This window comes from Camellia sinensis, chromosome 6 (genome assembly GCF_055761805.1).
Source record: "Camellia sinensis isolate YWXY chromosome 6, ASM5576180v1, whole genome shotgun sequence".
Classification (NCBI taxonomy): domain Eukaryota; kingdom Viridiplantae; phylum Streptophyta; class Magnoliopsida; order Ericales; family Theaceae; genus Camellia; species Camellia sinensis.
In genome coordinates this window covers 66053955-66078503 of record NC_138966.1, presented here as the reverse complement: position 1 = coordinate 66078503, position 24549 = coordinate 66053955, and positions in this window count along the sequence as shown.

Here is a 24549-nt window from a genome sequence, read left to right as displayed (position 1 = left end):
ATTGTTGAGCACTTGTTATATCTTTGTGGTGTCGATAAAAATTTAAGAGCATTGAACATGTCTTAAGTTGTGTAACATTGCATATGTTGAATATATTGCAGAACTGGAAACATATCATGAACACTGACTATGATATGACATTGTGAACCATGTGTATTGGAAATTGTTAGATTTGAAGAAATGCATGTTGTAGCATACATTGTAAATTGCCTCTTGAATAGAGATAAAGTGACCAGTAATGGGTCAGGTGGTTGATAGTTAAATTGTAATATTGTTGAGAAATTGATTTAATTTAAATCATGGATGGTCATGCGTTATGGGTGACATCGTGTTTATGAAAAGTGTTTGCAAAATTTTTAAGTTTTGCAAGGGAATTGCAAAATATTTAATTTTTTTTCCCTTTCTTTCTTTCTTCAGAATGCCAACGTTGAAAATTTGACTTTCTTTGAGTTATGCCTCATGATCAAGAGAATGATTTCCCTTATATTTATACAAAAGATTTGCGTTGGTTGTTTTATTTGGAATTATAACTGTTGAGAAGTGACTTAGCTGGGAGCGCTAGTCGGGTGTTTTGGTGATTTGTCTCGGGAAGAGTTTGGTTTTGTTGAGGTCTTTTAAGCCTGAATGTTGTCTTTGGAACGTGTTTCCTTAGTTAGTCCTTTCTTTTGTGAGACTTCACCGGAGGCTTCTTGTGAGAATGGTTTCTTTCCTAAGTGCTCGGATGTTAAGTGCTTTGTGATCGGTTGGCCTTGTAATCCTGGTGTATCCTTAATTTTGGGGACGAAATTCTTTAAGGAGGGAAGGTTATAGCGATCCCGGGTTTGTCCCTTTACTGTTCTGTTGTATTCCGGACTCGGTTCCGTGGAGTTGGTAGTAGTATCTATCTTGTTGTCGTTTTTTAATTCCATTTGTTCGAGTTTTAGGATGTGTTGGGCATGTTTCGAGCAGGTGGGTTGAGCCATGGTCTAAAATCTTGTTGTCAGGTTTTTGGTCGTTCTGCTCGAGCTGGCCTTAATGCGCTCAAGCGGAGATTGCACACTCCCAGTATTTCATGTCCCTGCAAAACTTCTGCAGGTGTGATTTCTACGCTCGAGCGGGTTTCTTTGCGCTCGAGCGGGTACTCTGGTGCTCAAGCGGATAGTACTTTTTTGGTGTAAGTTCTGGGAGGGGGAAATCTACGCCCGAGCGGACTGGTTTTCGCGCTCGAGCAGATGTACTTTATTTTTGTGTCTTGGCACTCGAGCGGACCTTCTTGCGCTCGAGCAGACCTAGTTTTTTGTTCTTGATGATCGAGCGTTGTGTTCTTCGCTCGAGCGGGAATGTCGTATATCAGTTAGCAGCTAGGCGTTTTAAAATCAATTTTTACATTCTCTCTCTCTCTCTCTCTTACTTTCTAAAAAGATATTTTGAGAGCTCCTCTCTCTAGAAACTCCCTTCTCTCTAGGGTTTGATCTAGTTAGAGTGTATCCCTATCCTCCGGCCTTTGTAAAAAGTGTGTTGATCGTCGAGGGCTCCATTTTGATCCGTGAATCTTTGAGTTTGGAGCATTTAGGTTTTCTTCAACTCCGCCGTTTGAGCTCTAACTTCGAGGTAGGGATATCATACTCCTCCTTATGAGTTTTGTCTTTGAATTTTAGCATTTTGATATGTTGGGGGTTGTTGGGTACTTTTGAGGAAGTTTGGGTCTTTGTGTAATTTTACAAAAGATAGGGGTTTGTTATATGTAAACATATATCCTTGTTTGATAAAGAGAAATGAGGCTAATGTTGAACTATTAAAGAAAATGGAACCTTAATGTTGTTTTGTAGATTATGGGTAAAGCCCTAATTACTTTGATAAATTAATTTGTACAAGAAATTTAAGGGAATTGAGAAATTGAATAGGAAATATTCAAATTGGAAAGATATGGGGTTAAAGGGTGTAGCTGGACTCACTTGTCGCTCACCTAGTTAAACTGTTGATAATATATCAAATTGGTGCATTTATTTCCTGTTTAGAAATAACTGTATTGGACTATCGGTGGAAGATAGTCTTGATTGTAGTAGGCAATGTTGGATGATTAAGCAATCTAAAGCTAATCTATTGAATATGCTAATGAACATGGCAATTGGTTTAGTACATCAAAATTTTGTATTGATAGGTTGAATTTGTATATGATAATTATTTATATGCATTGTATTGTGTGGGAGGAGAACGGGGCTGAACCTCTAAACCGAATCTTGTAACATTGATACAGCGCTACAATGTGTATCAGGTTGCGAATTAGAAGTGTTTTCTTATGACAGTGATACAGCACTACAATGTGTATCAGGCTGCGAATTAGAAGTGTTTGTTGACTTGATATAGCACTAAAATGTATATCATTATCATTCGTGAAGTATGGAATTGTTTGTTGATTTGATATAGCACAAAAATGTATATCATTTGAGAAATATAGGAATGTTTTTGTTTGACTTTGATACAGCATCAAAATGTGTATCCACCATAAATTTCGAAAATGATTTAGTGATGAACTATAATTTCATCAAATGATTTGGCCAAGGCACTGAGCCTTGTTTTCAAACTCTAAGTTGAACAAGAAATGGAAAGTGAATTGTAACACGGACACGAATGTCATGGAACAGTAATGTGAGGTAAACGAGTGTACAAGTGTTGACCATCTATCATCTACTAATCTTTTAGTCATTGCTTATAGTTGGTTTAGTGTATTTCTACTGGGCTATGGTTCACCCTATATGGGACACCATTTTCAGGTATAGGAAGCACGTCACCTCCAAGGATATAGCTTGAGAGGCTAGAGGCAGGCATACGTTCGTGGATGTGTTCTCTTTGTTGTATTACATGTAATTTCAAGCCAAGGACTTAATGTGTATTTGAGTTAGTACTATCCTCTTTGTAACCAAGTGTTAACTTGGAAAACTGTAAGCCCGTAGGGCATTTGCTTTTGTTGTTTCATGTAATGCTTTTGTAAAGAATTACTCTGATGAATAGAATGATATTTATCTCTTATATCAATGCATGTCTAAATTGATGGGATTAATGATATTAGTTGTCTAAGCTTACTACAGAAACAATTAGTTGTCTAAGTTAATTAGTGCCTAAAACAAAATGGAGGATGGAGAAGGATGGAAAGAGTTAGATAGAAACTTTCTTCTTGAGAGCTTGAAGAGAAAGTTACAAAAAAAATATAAAATAAATAAATAAATAAATAAAAAGAGTAGAAAATCAAATGGAATTCAAATTCATCCTTATGGACTTGAGAGTTCAACACTTAGGTGAGTGAGAACCCTTGAATGAGGTCCTTAAGTTAAACTAATATCGTTAAGCTACAATTACTCAGAAAATTCTCTTTCCTAGAAGCTATTCAAGGATAGTTTGAGTTAAACTCCCCAATTAAGCAAATGAATCAGTTGGTGACCTAATCTAGTTAGTTCCTAGAACAAAATAGAGAAGTACGGACATGGACGAAGAAGGTTAGATAGAAACATTCGTCAAGAGAGCTAGAAGAGAAAGTTAGAGAAAAGAAAGAGAAATAGGAAGAAAATTAAAGGCAATTCGAATTCATCCTTTTGGACTTGAGGATTGAACAGAAAGATGTAGAAGGACAGAGAAAGCTAGAGAGAAACTTTCTTCTTGAAATCTGGAAGGGAAAGTTAGAGAAAAGAAGGAGAAATAGGAAGGAAATCCAAGGGAATTCAAATTCATCCTTTTGTGACTGAGATTTGAACACTTAAGTAATTTAGAAAACCTTAAATGATGTGCTTATGTTAAACTAATATCGTTAAGCTACAATTACTGAGAAAATTATTTTTCCTAAACGCTATGCAAGGGTAGTTTGAGTTAAACTTCCCACTTAAGCTAATGAATCATTTAGTGGCCTAAGCTAATTACTTCATAGAACAAAATACAGAAGGATGGACAAGGACAGAGAAGGTTATCGTGAAACGTTCTTCATGAGAGCTAGAAAAGAAAGAGAAATAGGATGAAAATCAAAGGGAATTCAAATTCGTCATTTTTGACTTGAGAATTGAACACTTTGGTGATTTAGAACACCTTAAACAATGTGCTTAAGTTAAACTAATATCACTAAGCTCCACTTAATCCGAAAATTCTTGTTCTTAGAGGAAAAGCAAGGTTATTTTGAGTTAAACTTGGCCACCTAAGCTAATGAAACAATTGGTGGCCTAAGCTAATTAGTTCCTAGAACAAAATAGGGAAGGATGGAGAAGTATGGAGAAAGTTAGAGAGAAACATTCTTCTTTACAGCAAGAAGAGAAACTTGGGGAAAGGAAAGAGATATAGGAAAAAAATCAAAGGGAATTGAAGTTCATCCTTTTGGAATTTAGAATTGAACACTTGGGTGTTTAAGAAAACCTTAAATAAGGTGCTTAGGTTAAGCTACGATTACTCATAAAATTCTCGTTCCTAGTGGCTATGCAAGGCTAGCTTGAGTTAAACTTTGCCACTTAAGCTAATGAAACAATCAGTGGCCTAGGCTAATTAGTTCCTAGAACAAAATAGAGAATGATGAAGAAGGACGAAGAAAGTTAGAGAGAAACATTCTTCTTGAGACCAACAAGAGAAAGTTAGAGAAACAAAAGAGAAATAGGAACAAAATTAAAGGGAAATCAAATTCATTCGTTTGGACTTGAGAATTGAACACTTGGTGGTTTTGAAAACCTTAAATAAGGTGTTTAAGATAAACTAAGATCGTTAAGCTTATATTACATTGAAAATTCTCCTTCTTAGAGTGTACAGATGGTTAGCTTATTCACCCAAAAAAAAAGATGGTTAGTTTGAGCTAAACTTGGCCACTTAAGCTAATGAAACCATTAGTGGCCTATGCTAATTAGTTCCTAGAATAAAATAGAGAAGGATGTAGAAGGACGAAGAAAGTAAGAGAGTTCTTTCTTGTTCAGAGCTAAAAAAGGCAGTTTTAGAAATGAAAGAGAATTAGGAATAAAATTTCAAGGAATTCAAATTCATGCTTATGGACTCAAGAATTCAATAAGTTAAGTTAAACTAAGAATCATTAAGCTACAATTATACAGAAAATTCTCTTTCTTAGAGGCTGTTCAAGGTTCGTTTGAGTTAAACTTCCCACTTAAGCTAATGAATCACATGGTGACCAAAGTTAATTAGTTCCTTGTACAAAATAGAGAATGATGGAGAATGACGGAGATGGTTACAGAGAAACATTCTTTATGAGAGCTAGAAGAGAAAGTTAGATAAAAGAAAGAGAAATTGGAAGAAAATCAAAAGGAATTCAAATTCGCCCTGTTGCACTTGAGAATTGAACACTTAGGTGACTTAGAAAACCTTAAATAAGGTGCTTAAGTTAAGACTAATATCTTTAAGCCCCAATTAATCTAGAAATTCTCGTTCTCAGAGGCTAAAGAAGGTTAGTTTTGAGTTAAACAGGGCCACTTAAGCTTACTACAGAAACAATTAGTTGCCTTAGTTAATTAGTGCCTAAAACAAAATGGAGGATGGAGAAGGATGGGAAGAGTTAGATAGAAACTTTCTTCTTGAGAGCTAGAAGAGAAAGTTACAAAAAAATATAAAATAAATAAATAAATAAGTAAAAAAAGAGTAGAAAATCAAATGGAATTCAAATTCATCCTTATGGACTTGTGAGGGCAACACTTAGGTGAGTAGGAAACCTTGAATGAGGTGCTGTAGACACCCCATTTCTGACCGTCCTCAAGACTTGGACGTCACCGCTTGAACACTCGGTGATTACTCATGTTTGTGCTTCGTTTTGAGTTCCCGGAGGTCTCGGCTACACGCCTTACCTCAGAATCTCTCAACTCGACTATTCTGTGTTTGGTTTTGCACCAAACACTTGTGTTTTTGCTTCGGAGAGTAGAAAGTAGCTTGTTAGCTACCCCTGAGACCCACCGGCCTTGGTTTGAGGCCACCGGCCATGTTTTGAGGCTACCGGCCATTGGTGAATTATACCATTGTCCGGTTGGCACTCAGTATGGCTGGCCGGCCATCTGTTTGGCCAGTGACATACTTTTCTGGCCGGTAGCACCTTTTTACCTTTTTCAGGCATGGTGCATGCTAGCTGGAATGCACCAAACCTGCCCCGGGGCATGCTTGTGGCTGTTTTTCCCTTTTTGCACCCTTTTGATCAAAGCTTCTTGAGGAAGCTTGACCCTTTGTCAAAGCTTCCTCAAGAAGCTTGCCAGCTGTCCTAGCTTCCTCAGGAAGCCTTGCACCCTTAGCTTGGCTTCCTTTGTAAGCCTTGACCCTTTTGAGTAGCTTCCCTTAGAAGCTTTGGCCAATTAGCTTGCCTATATAAGAGCCCCTCCTCCTTCTTTGTTTGGTTCAGCAAAAAAATAGAGCTACACACATATATATCTGATATATATCATCCTCTCTCTCTACATCTCCCTCTCTCTCTACATCTCCCTCTCTCTCTTCATTTTGTGTGTGTTTGAGGGCCTAAAGTGTGTGTTTGTTCTTAGTTTTGCACTAAAAGACATAAGATTACACCTTACTTCGACTTTGAGAGACATTGAGGGTTTGTTCTTGAGGTTTTGGACTGATTTTGGTCAGAAGAGAGTGGCTGGGCTTGCTGTTCATCAAGGGTTCTTTAAGGGTAACTCTTTTACTTTAGATTTCCCAATCTTGCACTAGAATTTTGCCTATCTTGCTCATTGTTTTAGACTTTGTGTATAACTGAAAAAAGTCTTGTATTTGCATGCTTAAGATACTTCATTAAGGTTGTTTGGGCATTGGGGGTCAACCTCCCCCTCTTAGGCCTTGTTTGGCCCATTTTTGTGCTTCCTTTATTAAGTTTTGATTTCTTTGGTGTATTAGCCTTCTCACCACTGAAATCCAATGGATTTTTAGTGGTGAAGAAGGGGGTTTGAGGTCTTGCATAGGGGAGGGACACCCCTCTCCCTTGGTCTCTCTTTTACCCTCATTTTTGGCTCATAAGGGTAGCATGTATGCTTGGTTGTATTTGGCCCCATTTCAGAAGTTTTTGGATGTTATTTGGTCACTTATTGCCTCTGTTTTTGGTCGGATTTGTAGTCCCTTACATGCATAGTATACTTGCCTTGCATTCCTCCATTTTGCCTAGAAGTAAGCCATGCATTTATGCCATGATTCTTTCATGTTCTAGCTTAACTCCATGAAGGTCTTAGCATTATTTTGCCATGCTCAAGGACTGTTGGGAGTTGTTTTAGTCATATTTGCCATGTTTCGTATAGCCTCTTTGCATTTTGGCTAGTGAGTCTTGAGGGTGTGAGTCGTGAGCATGCTTGAGTTGGGTTATTTTAGTGATTTGGAGTCGTTTCCCATGCTATTTCAGTCCATAACCCACGCTCGTATGATTGCATTTATCATCCCTTTCATGCCTTGAAGAGTTGTTTTGTTGTGCCTTGAAATGAGCATTGTGCATGCTTAAGTGTTTAAGTCTTTGGGGCTGCCATATCAGTGGGTTTTGGGGGCTCATTTTGCATGTTGAAACTCTATTTTTGGTTGTTTAATTCATGCCATGTGTGATCATGATAGTGGTGGTAGAATGCCTTTTTTTTTTGTGCCTTAGTCTTAGGCTCATTGATGTGCATGTTTGCATGAACATTTGTCCACCATTTACACCGTCTTTGGCCACTGTTTTGGAGAGGCCTGAGGCCTACTCATTTCAGTATAAGTCCATCTTCGCATACTTTGCATGTTTGGCATGTCACATTGTATTGGTTGCATGCTTACATTGCATTACATTTGCATGTTTGCATGTTGTTTAGCTAGTTGCATTGCATGTTTGGACATTGCATGCTTGCATGATAGATTGCATTGCATTTGGCATGTTTTGCATCTTAGCCTCATGTTGCATCTTTGAGCCAAGTTTCTATACATACATTGCATTGTTTGGTTTGGGGTGTTAAACCAAACTTGAGGGGTGAGGAGTGTTCGTACTCTAAGTGACGAAACACATCTCAACCCTCAGTAGCCAATGCCCTTGATCTCAATATGATAAGGTGTTGGCATTCATTTGTTTGTTCCATGCATTTACATTAAGAGGCAAACTTGGCCTCTTAGGCCATCACGCATCGAAATGCATAATTGATGGCCCGAGGGTCGAGGGTCATACTCCCTTGAGTCCATTGCATGATGGGGAGTGTGGTCTTTTTTTTTTGGGTGAATAAGACATAAATTAAAGACAAAGGATATATAAGATTACAAGGGGAATACCCCAGGCCCTACAGCAACTATACCGCAAGATCAGCAACCAAGAAAACCAAAGAGATAACGCAAAAGAGAAACCAAAAACACGCTGTTCAGCAACCATATCAAGAGAGATAGGGATAATGAACACTGCGAAAGAACAGCTCAAAACCGAGAACAAAACAGCCCCATAGCAGCACTAAACATCGGCACCAAAACCGAAACACAGGTTTGGTGAACAAAACAGAACCTGTGCAACACATATCTAGGTGCAAGATGCAAAACTAAATCAAAACCAGCACCAAACAGTAAATCAAAAGTAAAGACAAAAACAGGCCAACATGGACCACTTAATTCCTAGCACATCCCACTAGGATAGGTAAAGTAACTAACATCATTAAAAACAAATAAGGAAAACAGCTTATATCCCTGAAGAAAACATCTAGCGGCGCATTCAGCAGCCAGCTTCGAGCCAAATATCCCAAGACCAATCCAAGTAGTAGACCTCAACTAGACAATATAGAAAGACCTGCCAACATGGAGTGAAAAAAATCCATTAGTGATTATGGACAGATTCCATTAATACTAGTACCACAATATATATCTCACATCACTAAACCGACAATAATCTCACATCACTCTGTAGTATTTGGAATTTAGCACACAATATATAGGCTCTCATCACTCAACCCACACAGCATTGCAGCACACCATTACACACCATAACCTGCACATAAAGCTTACAATATATATAAACATTAGATAAAACATTTGTAAGTAGCTATATCACTCAACCCACGATTCTGTCAGTTGTCATTATTTGGACTCACAACACTCAACCCTCATTGAATTCCAAGCACTTCTCATTACTACACAAGAAGAAAACAGTTAGGAAAAGCACTCAGTTTGCTTATATTCACTCGACCCTCATATAGTAAACTCACATCACTCAGCAACCCTCCCATTTCCGAGAGCATGGGGCTTCAAAACAGTAGCAGGCAAATTCCATTGGTCATGTACCAATTGTCACCTGCATTTCTAGGAACATTTGTGATAGACAACAAGCTACCCCTAATCAGTTGGACAATAATTTTAACAACCACTTCTTCTGGCTTGAATTCTTTATTAAAAATTCTGTTATTCCTTTCAAGCCAGATAATATAAACAGAACACAACAATGACAATTTGATGATAATGGATCTTAATGACCTTCTCGTAGTCTCTCTAGTAGCAAAGGGAATAATGCCAGGCCACTGAAAGTCAGGCCACTGCACATTACATTTAGCTTTGATTTCAGTCCAGATTTTAACAGAGAAGACACAATCAAAAAAGAGGTGAGAATGAGTTTCAGTAACATGTTGGCAAAAGGGGCAAGTTGGTGTAGGAGAGATGCCAAATAGCTGAAGCCTGTCACCAGTATTTAGTCTCTCCTAGATAGCCATCCAAACAACAAAACTAGCCCTAGGGATTTGGTGAGCCCCCCAGATAAATTTATGCCAAACAACTTTATCAAGCTTAAGCCGCCAATGATTCCAAACATCATTAATAGTAAATTTCCCATTAGAAAGAGACCAAGTAGGTTGATCATCCAATGGAGGGTTAGGTCTGCAGTTAGTGGGGGTGGAAGAAATTAGTTCCCTTATTTCCCAAGAGTTGGGGACAGACCACTTCCAAGAAACCCCATCCACAATCTGATTGACCTTAGTCTCACTGTTAAGATTAGAGTCATACAAGATTCTGTCCCCAAATTTTTTCCATAAAGGACCAAGAGGATGCCAATTATCATACCATAAAAAGGTAGAGTCACCCCTACCTATTTTGTGGATAATAAGAGGTGATATTTTATCCCTAAGAGCTAGAATCTTTCTCCAAACCCAAGATGAGTTGTGGGGTACCTTTACTTTCCAGAAACTTTTGCCCTTAAGTAAATACGATTTAACCCACTGGAACCACATAGACATCTCCCCTCCAGAGAAGAGGAACCAAATATGCTTGGTTATAACAGCCATGTTCCAAACCTCTAAAGATTTAAAACCAAGACCACCTTCATTTTTTGGCACACAAATCTTTTCCCAAGCAATTTTGGCACTATGTTTCTTAAGATCCGTGCCCGACCAAAAAAAAGCTCTAAGGATACCCTCAATCTCTCTAATAACCCTCTTGGGGAGGATGAAGAGAGAGGACCAGTAAACCTGCATAGAAAAGAGAATGGTCTGAATGAGTTGAGCTCTTCCAACATAAGAAAGAGCTTTATTGGTCCAGCTCTTAATACGATTTGTGATCCTATCAATGAGAATTTGACAATCCGAAGCCCTAAGCTTAGTTGTAATTAGGGGGACACCAAGGTATTTGACAGGAAGAGTACCCTCAGTAAACTTGGCAATTTTGAGGATATCCTCTCTCAAATTCCCATTACATCCAGAGAAGTAAATATTGCTTTTGCTGAAGCTAGGGGTAAGGCCTGAAAGATAAGAGAACTCCTCCAGACCTTGCATGATTAAACTAACAGTGGGTGCATCCCCACGACTGAAGATCATAAGATCGTCAGCAAAGCAAAGATTGACAATCTTATATTTCTCACACCTCCAATGGAACTTGAACAGAGGATGATTGGACTTCTCTGCAAAAATTCTAGCCAGGATTTCCATAGCCAATACGAAGAGATAAGGAGACATAGGATCTCCCTGTCTAAGACCTCTAGCACCTTTAAAGTAACCATGCAAGCTCCCATTGATGCAAACAGAGAAAGAAGGACTTGTCATACAAGCCTTGATGCAAACAGAGAAAGGACTTGTCATACAAGCCTTGATCCAGGAGATCATAGTGGGTGGAAAAGCCATGGCTTTAAGAATATCAATGATAAACTCCCATCTCATACTATCATAAGCTTTCATAATATCCGCTTTCATCGCACACTTAGGGGTAGTGGAATTCTTATGATAACCCCTCAAAATTTCTTGAGACAAGAAGATATTATCAGAAATTCTCCTGCCCTGCACAAAAGCTGATTGCACAGGATCAATGAGGTCAGGTAAGACCTCTTTAATCCTATTAGCAATGATCTTCGCTATACATTTGTATATCGTGTTGCAACAAGAGATGGGTCTAAAGTCTCCAACTTTTGCAGGGTTAGGAACTTTAGGGATGAGAGCTATGATTGTACTATTGACTTCATAGAGAAGTTTTCCAGACTCAAAAAAGGTTCTAATAGCCTGGGTGACCTCTCTACCAACAATATCCCAAGATTTTTTGAAAAAACCAGCAGGGTAACCATCAGGGCCAGGGGCCTTGTTAGGTTTAAGAGACCAAAATACATCCTTAATCTCCAGATCAGTCACTGGTCTAGCAAGGAGAGCAGATTGATCATTGGAGACCCTAGACTTAACAAGGGCATTAATTCTTTCAAACCCATCATAATGTCCAACAATAGGAGTACCAAACAAGTCAGAGTAAAAATTTATGAAGGCATTTTGAATCTCTACAGGCTTGTTGGATATACTCCCATCCTTTAACTCAATATTAAGAATTTTACCCCTATTAATATTGCCCTTAATAGTCTTAAAAAAGAACTTGCTATTACAGTCCCCCAATTTAAGCCACTGAACCCTAGATTTTTGGCGAGCCAAACTCTCTTCAACCATAGTCAGATCAACATACTGTTTATAGAGAGTTCTCTCAAGTCTCTGTAGCTCAAGCTTGCCAGGGTCCTTATCCAACTTCCATTGTACAGAGTCCAACTCAGATTTGGTGGCCAAAACTTTGGTAGAAATGTCACTGAAATCCTTTTTATTCATGGCCTTAAAAACAGGTTTCAGTTGTCTGAGTTTTTGAAAAACCCTGAACATAGGGACTCCCAGAATATATTGATTCCACACTTTTGATACAGCAGGAAGAAAGTCCTCATGATTTGACCAAAAGTCAAAAAATTTAAAAGGTTTCTTAAAGGAAACAATGGCTTCAGACACAGTAACCACTGCAGGAGAATGATCAGAGATAGAAGAAGTAAAGAAAGTTGCACAAGAAGTAGGGTACAGGTCAAGCCACACCTCATTGACCAGAACCCTATCAATTTCTGTTGCAATGTACTGACCACTATCCCTTTTATTGGCCCAAGTGAATTGGCAGCCACTATAAGAGAGCTCAGCCAAATCAGAGTGAATGATACAGGAATTAAACTCCTCCTTATCAGGTGACCACACAGATGTACCCCCAAATTTCTCATATTGGTACCTAATTGCATTAAAATCCCCCAGGAATACAAGGGGAACATTGGACTGAGACTGGGAAATTTAACCATGTCATCAAAAAACTCTTTCCTAATAGCATGCTTATTTTCAGCATATACAAAGTAGGCTTTAAAAATAGAGTTGTCACCCAAAACAAGAATTTCACAAAAAACAAACTGGGTTGAAGCTTCAATCAAGTTAACTTGACAGAAAGCAGGGTCCCAGCACACACAAATACGCCCAGTTTTAGTTGGTTGTGAGTTAGTCAAAAAGGACCAATTTAGAAAACAAGAGGAAAGGAGTGCCTTTTCATTTGCAGCTTTTATTTTGGTCTCCAAAATGTCTAAGACTTTTATATCTTCATGTAACAAAAAGTTTTTCACTTCCTTATGTCTAGAGGTGTCATTGAAACCTCTAACATTCCATGATGCAATTTTAAAAGTCATATGATAATCAACAAAAAAAAAGTAACCCACAACCACTCAAAACAAAATTTACCTTTGCTTTTTCCTCTAGCTTTTGCTGCCCTTGCCAGAGGAGTTACCTTTTGCAGCCGATTTCTGCTGGATTTGCTTTTGTACTGGGCTTTTCATTGCCTGTGTTGCTTCCACTAGGCTTTCCACTTTAGTGATCAATTCAGTATCATTGGGAAGTGCAAGCTTTGTTATTTCCACTAGTTCCTTCTGAAAATTCTCCAAATCTGTAGTGTTAGAGGAATTGACCTCCCCACCGTGACTGGGTTCAACTTTGCTACTGTCACTGGAGGTGCCCTCCCTATGTGATTTCTCTTCCAGGACTTGGGTATTATGGGCCTCTACCCCTTTTTTTTATGGTCTCAGTATCTGCACCCAATTGTCCATCTGCCTCTTCATTCTGCACACCATGTTCTACACCTTCAGGATCCCCCACCTTCCTCTTACCTTTTGCTGTAACTGTACTCCACCCAAGGTCTGGATTCTCCTCAGTTTCCTTTTGGAGGTTGACCAACTTCTCAACCTGTGATTTAACACATCTAGTTGTATCATGCCCAAAAGCTACACAATGATCACACTTTGCTGGGAGACCCTGATATTCTACTTTTACTACAATGGTATCCCCTCCACAACTAACATTAAACATAGCTGGAAGTGTAGATGCTGCATCTATTTCAACGCACACTCTGGCAAAGGAGACTCTACTACCTTTCTTAGTGAGGTTGTCCATAAACAAGGTAACTCCCACAGCACTAGCTATTCGACTGAGCCCATCGCTATCCCAGTATTCCATAGGCACATTAAAAAGCCTAACCCAAACAGGGAGTTTGGTAGCTTTCTCCTTAGTTAGTTTCATCATCCTAGTCCACTGTTTGAGGATTAGATTAAACACCCCAACATACCATGGCCCACCCTCAAGAACCATTTTACAGCAGTCTGGATCGTCAAAGATGAAAAACCAGAAACCTTCCCCATTTGCTAAAATCTCCTTCAAACCCTTGTTTTTCCACATACTAAGAGCACTATTCCTCATGTAATTATAGGAGACACTCTTGTCCAGAAAATAACCCACTAGGCATGAATCCCATTTTCCTAGACAGTAATGTCCAGGTGGTAATTCAACACTGACATACCTCTCATTACGAGTGGGAGGTACATACCTGAGAGGGATGGGAGATCGAACAGACGGTGCAGCGACCTCGGCCCAAGATTTTTTTCCTCTGCCCCCCCCCATGACCACGTCCCCCCTCCCTCCTCGACCTTGTGGAAACCCCCCTCGTCGAGTTTGAAATTCCTCATAGTCACTATCAAACTTTGGATCTCCCGAGTTCCCAATCAGATGCATTACTTGGGCGGACTCATGGGCTATTGTACCCCTTTCTATCCCAATCGCAGGATCCGATGCTAGATTGTCACTAGCACCACGACCCCTAGCATCAACTCTGTTATGTGTAACAACGAGACTATCAGGAAGATTTTGGAGCATTGGGTTTCCCTCCTCTATAGATTCTGACCACCTAAGATTGGGGGGGTCCGGAGTGAAAGCAATCCTTCCCTCATTGGAAGTTGTAGGAGCCTTTAGCCTTGCTAGACGATTTGTAACTTCTTGGAATTTTTCCGATGTAACCATAGATCCCAACTTCAGATCCGTTTGCCTCATGGTTCCCCCTCTACGTGAGGCCTCAAGAGTTTGATCAGGTTCAAGATCGCGATCCTTAGGACTCTCCTCCAATGGATCCATGTTTTCCGAAGACAACACTTCAAACGAGTTTTGCACAAAACCTAAAGCCTTAATAGGTTTGAGCAACCCTAAAACTTCCATTCCAATATTGCGTACACGTGCACTAAGGGAGCACTCAGATTTGGTTAGAGCATTAACTCCGATCATCACTCAATGAGGTATTGAAAACCCTAGAAACAAGGAGTTTCTAGAGAAATGTGGGAGCTTCTCTCTCTAACCCATCAGGATCTTGTCAAATTTCTTGGAGGCTAGCTATGATGGGGAGTGTGGTCATGCTCACATTTGCTTGAAAATTCCATACCATACACTGCTTGCCCTCTGCTGCTGTCAACTGCAGGATTCTGCAGGAAGAAATAGCCGGCCGGCTACTTGAAGTGCCAACCGACCAAATACAATTAGCCGGTGGCTCAACCAATGGTCAATGACCATTCCCTTCGGCCGGTGGTGTTCCCACTTGGTCGGTGATGCTCCCCAATGTTCAGAGAAGCCTCCTTGGGACTTGTGAAAATTTTCAAAGCAGTAGGGCAGTGTAACCAGAGGCAACAGTGCTATGGCAGCGAGTTTTCGGGCGAGACGAGTCAAGCATGTATCATTCATGCATCTCGAGGCGGGGCTGTGGCCACCTTCTTTCTGCATTTAATTTGTTAATTAATTAGAAATTCTGTAATAATTAATTTCGTATTATTTATTCGGACTGTAATATTTATTCGGACCCTCCGAGTGAGGGCAATTGTGTAATAAGTGTGCGTGAGTGTGTGTATGTCTCCCAACCCTACGTCTTTCTTCCCTTTTACTTACCTGCTTTTGATGGTTAGTATTAGGGCATATTTAAATTAGCATACCTTATGCTATGCATGCGTGCATCCATGCATTTGTCCTACATGCACCGGGCTCGGTACATCATACTAACTGCACTTGTATTTCAATTCCAAGTTGAATACATGTTAGTTGTAGCATCATCACATGCCATCTTAGAATAGCCGAGCCTATTGCAGTTGCATCTTGTATGTGTTGTATTAGCCATCTTAACATGAGGTAGGATCATGCATTGATTACTAACTAGCTTTTGTTTTGGCTCGGAGTACTAGGTAAGCATTTACGCTTTAGCATACCACATGCGTGTGAGTGTTTCCATAATAGCATGATTATCATGAGGCTAGCTGCTTATGTGATATAACTACTTGAGTGCCTGTGGGTGAAGGTCGAATTACCTAAATTGGAATAATGCATTAAAACTGTGAGTTTTAAGCCCACTAGATAGTGGCAAAACCATCTTTTCTAAAGCCCACTTGAGAGTGGCAAAACCTGGATTTTAGCCTACTTACGAGTGGCAAACCATTTTCGAAACAAGCATGAAATGTTTTGTTCCAATTTAGGCAATTTGGTCTATACTTGTTTGCTGTGCGTATAACATAGTAATTCTAGGCTAATAACCAGAATAAGAACACATAACGTTTTCAAAAACGGATATCACGGTTAGTAGAGGCCGATCTTCGGATCAGGCGAGAGGGGGTGCTCATAGCTGACCTTCCCCAATCGTACCCAAGCTCCCGAGCCGAGGCAACTTTGGTGATGACGGACACGTGGACTTTGGCACCGAGTCAGGGTTTCCTAAATTCTCCATAAAAAAAATATTTAGGTGGCGACTCTATATCTGGAAAAGCAGTCCATGTTTGGCACTTGTTTCAAAAAAATATGTTTTCAACAATGATTTGCCAGATCTGGACTCTTTGATGATTCATCGGTCTTGTATTGCACTATGTGAGATTAGATACAGGGCCGTGACACCAATTGAGTCGAACTGGCGAGGGCACGTCTACAGTTTCTGGCGACTCTGATGGGGATTTAGAGAGCTTGACTCGAACTTGTGATATCCTGTTTTGATTTCATTTATGTGTCTTTTTGCATTGCATGTGCATTGGTGCACCTAGGACACCAAGTTTGCCATCTGCCATTCCGAAACGGTTTGCCGGAGGCTTGACTTTGTCAAAGCATGCCATAAGGCTGACTGGTACACAAACCCCGATTTTACCGGGGCACCCTTTTCGACCATTCGACCTAGTACATATCGAAATCCATAGTGACTATTCCAAACTAGGACAGGTTGCTTACCCGATGTTAGGTTGTTTGAAAACTGCTGCGTGCATAGTGAAACCCTAGCCTCTGAAAAAAATAGGACAGGGAAACCCTACCCCTCCATAGGGGTGTTTTGGCTCTCTTTACTTGCTATGTGAGTGTATCTATGCAGGGAGCACACATATCAGTTCGCAAGTCTGAGTGTCAGGCCTGCGGGCATCGGTGTTTTTGGGAATCAGTCATCTATGGGTATCAGATTCAAACTTAGGGGCAACAATTTGGAAACAGTGATCAGTGATTAAGGGATAGTACATTCAGCTTGTTGGCAATTTGTTGTGATACCCAGCTGTGTGCTGTGTTTATTTTACGTTGTTACGCTATCCAATTATCTGTTTATTTATACGCTTTATTTATCTTTTTACTAGGGTAGTCGAGCACAATTGCTTCTGACCCAGTAGATATTCCCCAAGCACTCTGGATTAGAGGTCGTCGACTCCATCGATCTGAGGATCTGGTAGACGGACAACCAGACAGCTAGGTAGAGGGCATCAGTTCAACAGTCAGTACAGAGGGCTTTATCTACCCCACATGTGCACAGTAGGGATCAGGATTCTGCTTCTCCCACAAAAAGGGAACATATACCGATAATTCAGTCAGAGCAGAACAGTATGGCCAATTTAGAGGAGATGGTGCGCCAGCTCCAAGAGAGTATGAAAATGATGCAGCAGGATGCTGTCCAACAGGCAGAGTTCGCCAAGCAGTAGGCCACGGTTATGAATGAACAAGCAGAGTTAATCGTGAGGTTACAGCAGCAAACCGGAGCATCTGCTTCGTAGCAAGTTCCTCCCCCGCTAGGAATTCCAATGTTCAGCATGATACGGACATTCCCACGGGACCACCTCTACCCCCGATCCAACCCCAAATCCAACCCCAGTTATCCAAAACACCCACCAACCTACCGGACTCTCCCTTTGAGTTCGAGACAGACCCCACAGCATTGAAGTTGAGCAAGCTCGAAAAGCTGTTCAAGAGATCCCAAGGAGTCAAGACTATCCCTGATATCGAAGATGGATATACCGACGTAGCTGTAATGCTGCCTGACAGATTCAAAATGCCGCACATTGATCGATTTGATGGGTCTGGGGACCCCATGGTGCACCTGAGATTGTTTTCAGACATCTTAAGACCAATGGGCCTCAGCAGACTTCAGAAGCTGTCTCTGTTCGGCCGAACCCTGTCGGGTGTGGCGGCCATATGGTATGCCAAATTAGAAGATGATGTCAAGAGAAACTGGGACGAGATGGCCGAGGCCTTCATTACGCAATACTCATACAATACACAAATTGAGATTACAACCCGTGATCTCGAGACAACAAGGCAAGAGCCTAAAGAGAGTTTCTCAGAATTCGTAACCAGATGGAGGGCCAAGGCTTCGATGATGACCTTAAGGCCTACAGACAAAGACCAGATTCGGATGATTGTGCGCAATCTTCAGCCGAAGTTCATGCAAAAGATGATTGTACTCTCTTTCCCTACCTTTTCTGATCTACATGAAATGGGGGTGCAGATTGAGGATGCCTTAAAGGAAGGCTTAATTGATAATGACCGGGAGCAACCCCGAAGAACTTTCAATCGCAATACTAATGCAGGCCCGAGAGGTACTACAACTACAAGAGCCTCTGAAGTGAGCATGGTCACCACCAACCCCCCTCCAAGAACCATGGTAGCTGCACCATTCTCCGGCGCGTCCGGAAGCCATACCCAAACAGCCAAATACCCACCCAAAAACACAAGAACCTTCGCTCCACTGTACATGCCCCTATCCAAAGCTCTAGGGGTTTTAATTAGAAAAGGGCATTTGAAACCCCTAGAATCGCGGCCCTTACTAGAAAGACTTCCCCCTACCCACAACCCAGCCAAATATTGTGCATTTCACCAACAGCACGGTCATGACACCGATTTGTGCTTCCGATTACGTCATGAGATTCAAGATCTCATCGATAACGGGGTGATTTTGCCTCTCGAGAAACCCAATGTTATAACAAACCCTCTCCCCACACATAACCAAGCTCCACCGCCAAAAAAGATCAACTTCATCCAAACTGGGGTCGTGCCTTACGATCCTAGCATCTATATCACTCCTTCACACCTGCCTAAGCCGGAGGTATCCCTTCCCGATTGCACCGACTTGTGCATGATGGACATCTCCGTGACCCGACCTAAGCCAGCGGTGGTGACTATCGAGAACAGAAGAGAGGAGATCCCAAAGGAGAAGAAGTTTGTTGAGTCAGAGTTTGCAGAATCTGGGAGTCGTGTTGAGAAGACATATAGTCCGGGTGACTACATTTCATCACTAGGCCAGGATGGGCCAGATGTGGAATTGCCAACCGGGGGAGAACTGTGTGTGATCCAAGGGGATAGTCTGGGACAGGGAACAGATGATTTAAGGGCTGTGGAAGAGAACCTTGCCAATCTCCAGTTTTACAGTGACCAAGATCCAGAGGGCGCAGCAGTCAACTGGTTTGATTATGAGGAATTAGCAGAGGCTACTGGGTGGTTGGATGATCAACCGGATATGGTGGAAGAGTTCCAACCAAGACAGGGTCCGGCAGGGGCACGAATGTCGGTGATAGTCGAGAGAGTTGGAGAACAGAATACATCGCCGGAGAACGCCAGTATCAAGAATTTCGCTCGGGATTGGAGCATTCTGAATGCAGGAATTATTAAGCAGCCAGCTGTGTTGATACGGTCGGAATAGGAAAGATTTGAAGATCCTGCGAGAATTAGAAAGGCAAAGGCCCATGTGGGGACTGAAACTGCTATGTGCATAGGAACAGAGAATGCTGCGAGAAAAGGGATGGAAGGTACCGCGAGTACGAGAACAGTCAGGTGTCTGTTGGCTGCTGATGGAATGTGGTGGGAAGATGAGGATTTATGTCTTGCCCATACGGACGAAGATTGGGGGAATAACCAATCCAATGACACCTGGTACCTTGGAGAAGTCGATCATATGACGAGAAGCGGACGGTATTTCAAGCCCCATATCTAGATCAGCCAGAAGCGTCTGGGAAAGGTAAGGAGGCAGAGACGTAGAAAGAGAAGCAAGTCGAAGAAAAGGCTGTACTGAAGTAGTTAAAGAAGATACAAGCAGCCATCTCCATCTGGGGACTGCTTATGGCATCACGAGTACATCGACAAGCTGTCTTATCGGCCATGGACAAGGCCAAGCCTTCTATAGACACCACGCCCAAACAGTTGGTGGGCTTAGTTTTTCCGGGGAGAGCTACCCCGATGTTGACCTTTTCTGACAAAGAACTACCACCTGAGGGTGCGAACCACAACAAGCCACTCTACATCTCCGTGGAGTGTAGAAACAAATGGATACCCGTGGTGCTTATCGACACAGGGTCCGCTATCAATGTTTATCCAGCAAGGACTGCCTATGTAATTGGCTTGAAGACCACGGACTTTGTGCCAACAGCCTAGGTGATTCGGGCTTACGACAACACAAGCAGAGAAGTCATGGGGACAGCAAAAATTCAAACCAAGGTTGGGCCGGGGCAGCATGAAATTGACTTTCACATCCAATAGGTTCCCGCCACTTTCAATCTGCTTTTGGGGTGGCCATGGCTGCATCAAGTGAAGGCAGTTTCTTCTACCTTGCATCAAATGGTGAAATACCCCCATGGAAAGGGAGTAGCCATTGTTTTTGGGAATTCATCGATCCATCCACTGCCAGAAGTATCTACGCCAGTTTCAGAAATTGAGCACGGTATGGAGGATGTGTTCTTATCCGGTTTTACCCTTGCTGAGGCTCGAGTTGTACAAAACATCATGGCTGCTAACGAGGGGATATATGTCAGTGCTCAAGCGGTATACCTTATGAACAAACTCCAACACATCCCCCGGATGGGGTTAGGAAAAAGCGGCCAGAAGGGCGCCGTAGCATTGACCGAAGTGCCACATAACCCTCATACCTTTGGCTTGGGTTATCTGCCCACCAAGGAGGATTGGGTAAAGAAAGGAAAGTAAATGGCTGGAAGAGCCAGAGCGAAACAGATGGGGAAGCCTTTTGAGTTGATGCACTGGCCCATCCAGGGTACCCTAAACGGACGCTTCGTCCGGAAGGGGGAAGATTTTCCATTCTGTTGTTTTCCGGAGCCGTGGCTGAATGCGGAGAGGAAGCGCGTACCGGGGTTCGAAATTTTCTTTGACCTACAATTATCTGGGAACATGTTGCCAAAGAGAAGACAGACCCGACAGTCGAGGCTGAGCATAGTAGGGGGGTGGAGTCTGAGGACACCGAACTTGAAATGGGGGTAGCATTGGCATGTCTACTTTTAGATCCTTCGATCGAATGGAAGTTCTTGGGGGATGACTTCTCGGTGTCCATGATCGAGAATGAAACGGCTGCGGGCCTACCATCAACCATTCTGGATGTATCCATCGCACCCTCTCTCGTTTGGCAATACGAAGAGGGATTTTTGTCGAACAGCGTCGGGTCAGGTAGTGAGCCGGAATCTGATTCCACAAAGTCTTGTGAGTCGGAATCAGGTTCCAGCTCAACTGAGTCTGAGTCCGGTATTCCTGGGGGTGATAACCCGGATGCCACAGTCCTGTCCAGGTCGTCTTTTTCTTTCTCCTTTGAGTCTGTTGTAACAGAAGAATCAGATGGTTTGGAAGTACTTAATGAGAATAATGTGGATGTGGTTTCTGAGTACTTTTCCGTGCCTTTGATATATTGCCTAAATCAGGACTTTCAAAATTTTGACGAAAATGACGAGGGAGAAATTCCTCCAATTTTGCAACGATTAATTTATCAAGAGCAGGAAAGATTTGTTAAACCTTTAGTTGATGAAATCACTACTGTGAATATTGGTACTGAGAAGGACCCGCGGCTGGTCCAGATCGGGTCCACGTTGTCTTCGGAGGAACGCGAGCGCTTAGTCGCTTTATTAAAAGATTTCAAAGATGTTTTCGCGTGGTTCTACGAAGACATGCCTGGAATCGATCCTGAGATTGTACAGCACCGGATCCCTCTTGACCCCGAGGCACGACCTGTCAAACAGAAACTCAGAAGGATTCGTCCAGACTGGGCCATCAAGATTAAGGAAGAGGTCACCAAGCAAATCGACGCAGGCTTCCTGCTAGTATCCGAATACCCAACTTGGTTGGCTAATATCGTTCTAGTGCCAAAGAAGGATGGCAAGATCCGAGTATGCGTCGATTTCAGGGATTTGAACAAAGCTAGTCCGAAAGACGACTTTCCCCTGCTGCACATTGATGAGTTAGTGGACTTCATAGCGGGGCATGCTTTGCTTTTGTTTATGGATGGCTTCTCAGGCTACAATCAGATAGTGATGGCACCTGAAGACCCAGAGAAGACTGCTTTCACCACCTTGTGGGGGACATACTGCTACAGAGTGATGCCATTTGGGTTGAAGAATGCTGGAGCTACATATCAACGGGCCGCGACCACAATATTGCATGACATGATCCACAAAGAGGTTGAGGTGTACATGGACGACATGATTGTGAAGTCCAAAGAAAGAGAGGGCCACTACACCGCCTTGCAAAAGTTCTTTCAAAGGATCAGAGAATTCTGGTTGCGTTTGAATCCTCAAAGGTGTACGTTTGGTGTTACAGCAGGGAAAATGCTGGGATTTCTTATTACACAGAGAGGTATCGAAGTCAACCCTTCCAAAATCAAGGCCATCCTAGAAATGCCACCACCAAGGACTGAAAAGGTGGTGCGAGGATTTCTGGGTAAAGTGCAATTCATAAGACGGTTTATCGCAAAATTAACCTTGACTTGTGAACCACTTTTTGTTCTCCTGAAGAAAGGAAAGAAATTCCAATGGGACAGCCGATGCCAAGCTGCTTTTGAACAAGTCAAGAAATACTTACAGAACCCACCCGTGTTGTCACCGCCAGAACCGGGAAGACCGTTGATATTGTACCTTTCGGTAACCGAGACCACAATGGGCTGCATGCTCGTGCAAGAATCAGAGGACAAAGTGGAGAGAGCCATCTAATATCTGAGCAAGAAGATGCTAGAGTATGAGACTCACTACACACCGTTGGAGAAGGCTTGCTTAGCTTTGGTATGGGCTACCAGGAAGCTGCGGCACTACCTGTTAGCTCACTCCGTAATGTTGGTTTCATGACTCGATCCCATCAAATATCTTTTCGAGAAACCAGCACTTACGGGTAGGCTAGCTCGTTGGTTGTTGTTGTTTTCCGAATTCGATCTAAAATATGTGACACGCAAGTCGGTCAAGGGAAGAGCAGTAGCAGAATTCTTAGTCGATCATCCAGTGGAAGGAGGTGAAGCAATTGAGTACTCGTTCCCAGATGAGGCCATTCTGCATATCGACGACGAGTTTTGGACGATGTATTTGACGGAGCGTCCAACCAGTACGGGTATGGGATAAGGGTGTTACTAATAGCACCCGACAATTCCCATATCCCTTTCGCATTCAAACTCTGATTCAAAGTCTCGAACAACGAAGCAGAATATGAGGCATGCATTGCCGGTCTAGAAGCAGCCCTGGAACTAGGGGTAAGACGGTTGGACGTCATCGGGGACTCGAACCATGTTGTTTCTCAAGCAAAAGGAGACTGGAAAGTCAAAGAAGAAAAGATGATGATGTATCACCGGACCTTGGACTTGTTAATTCCTCGGTTTGAGAAGCTAAATTTTGCTCATCTACTAAGAGAGAATAACAGGTTCGCAGATTCTTTAGCAACTCTATCTTCCATGATAGACATCTCGTCCGGAGTCCGGATGCGTCCAGTCATCATTGACCAGAAATTTGCGCCAGCTTACGAGTCGATCGCCGCCATAGATGAGGCTCAGGACGAAAACCCCTGGTATTACGACATTTGGAACTTCTTGGAGAAGGAAATGTATCCACCGGAGGCAAACGCCAAGGATAAAAGGGCAATCAGGAGAATGACCGTTCAGTTCATCATCTGCGGGGGTAAGCTGTATAAGAGAGGTCATCTGGGAATGCATAAGCTGTGTGTAGAAGCTGAGGAATCAAAGCGCCTGATGGAGGCTATCCACAGAGGAGAATGTAGGGCACATATGAATGGGGAAATGCTAGCGCGGAAGATCCTCAGACAGGGTTGCTACTGGTCCACCATGGAGGAGGATTGTATCGGCTTTGTTCGGCGGTGCCACAAATGCCAGATCCATGCAAATCGCATGAACATTCCGTCGTCGAAGCTGTACAAAATGACTTCGCCATGGCCATTTTCAGTTTGGGGAATCGATGTGATCGGGGCTGTTACTCCGAAAGGGTCGAATGGGCATGAGTTCATCCTGGTCGCGATAGATTACTTTACGAAGTGGGTCGAGGTCCAATCTTATGCGGTGTTGAAGGCTTCACATGTTGCGAAATTCATCAGAAACAACATCATCTGCCGCTATGGGGTCCCAAACGAGATTATTTCAGACAATGGTTCCCATTTCAAGAAGGAGGTGATTGATTTGTTAAAGAAATACAATGTGGCTTTTCATAAGTCGTCCACATACCAGCCGCAGACCAACGGAGCAGTTGAGGCCGCCAACAAGAACATCAAGCACATACTGCAGAAGATGGTGGAAACCTATCGGGACTGGCCAGATAAGTTGTCGTTTGCTCTGTGGGGCTACCGGACTTCAGTTAGAACTTCTACTGGGGCGACTCCGTATTCATTAGTCTATGGGATGGAGGCCGTTCTACCTATCAAAATTGAGGTTCCGTCATTGCGAGTATTGGCTGAGTGTCAAATAGCCAAAGCAGATTGGCAGCAGAGCAGATTCGAGGAACTCATGCTCTTTGATTAGAGAAGACTGAAAGCATTG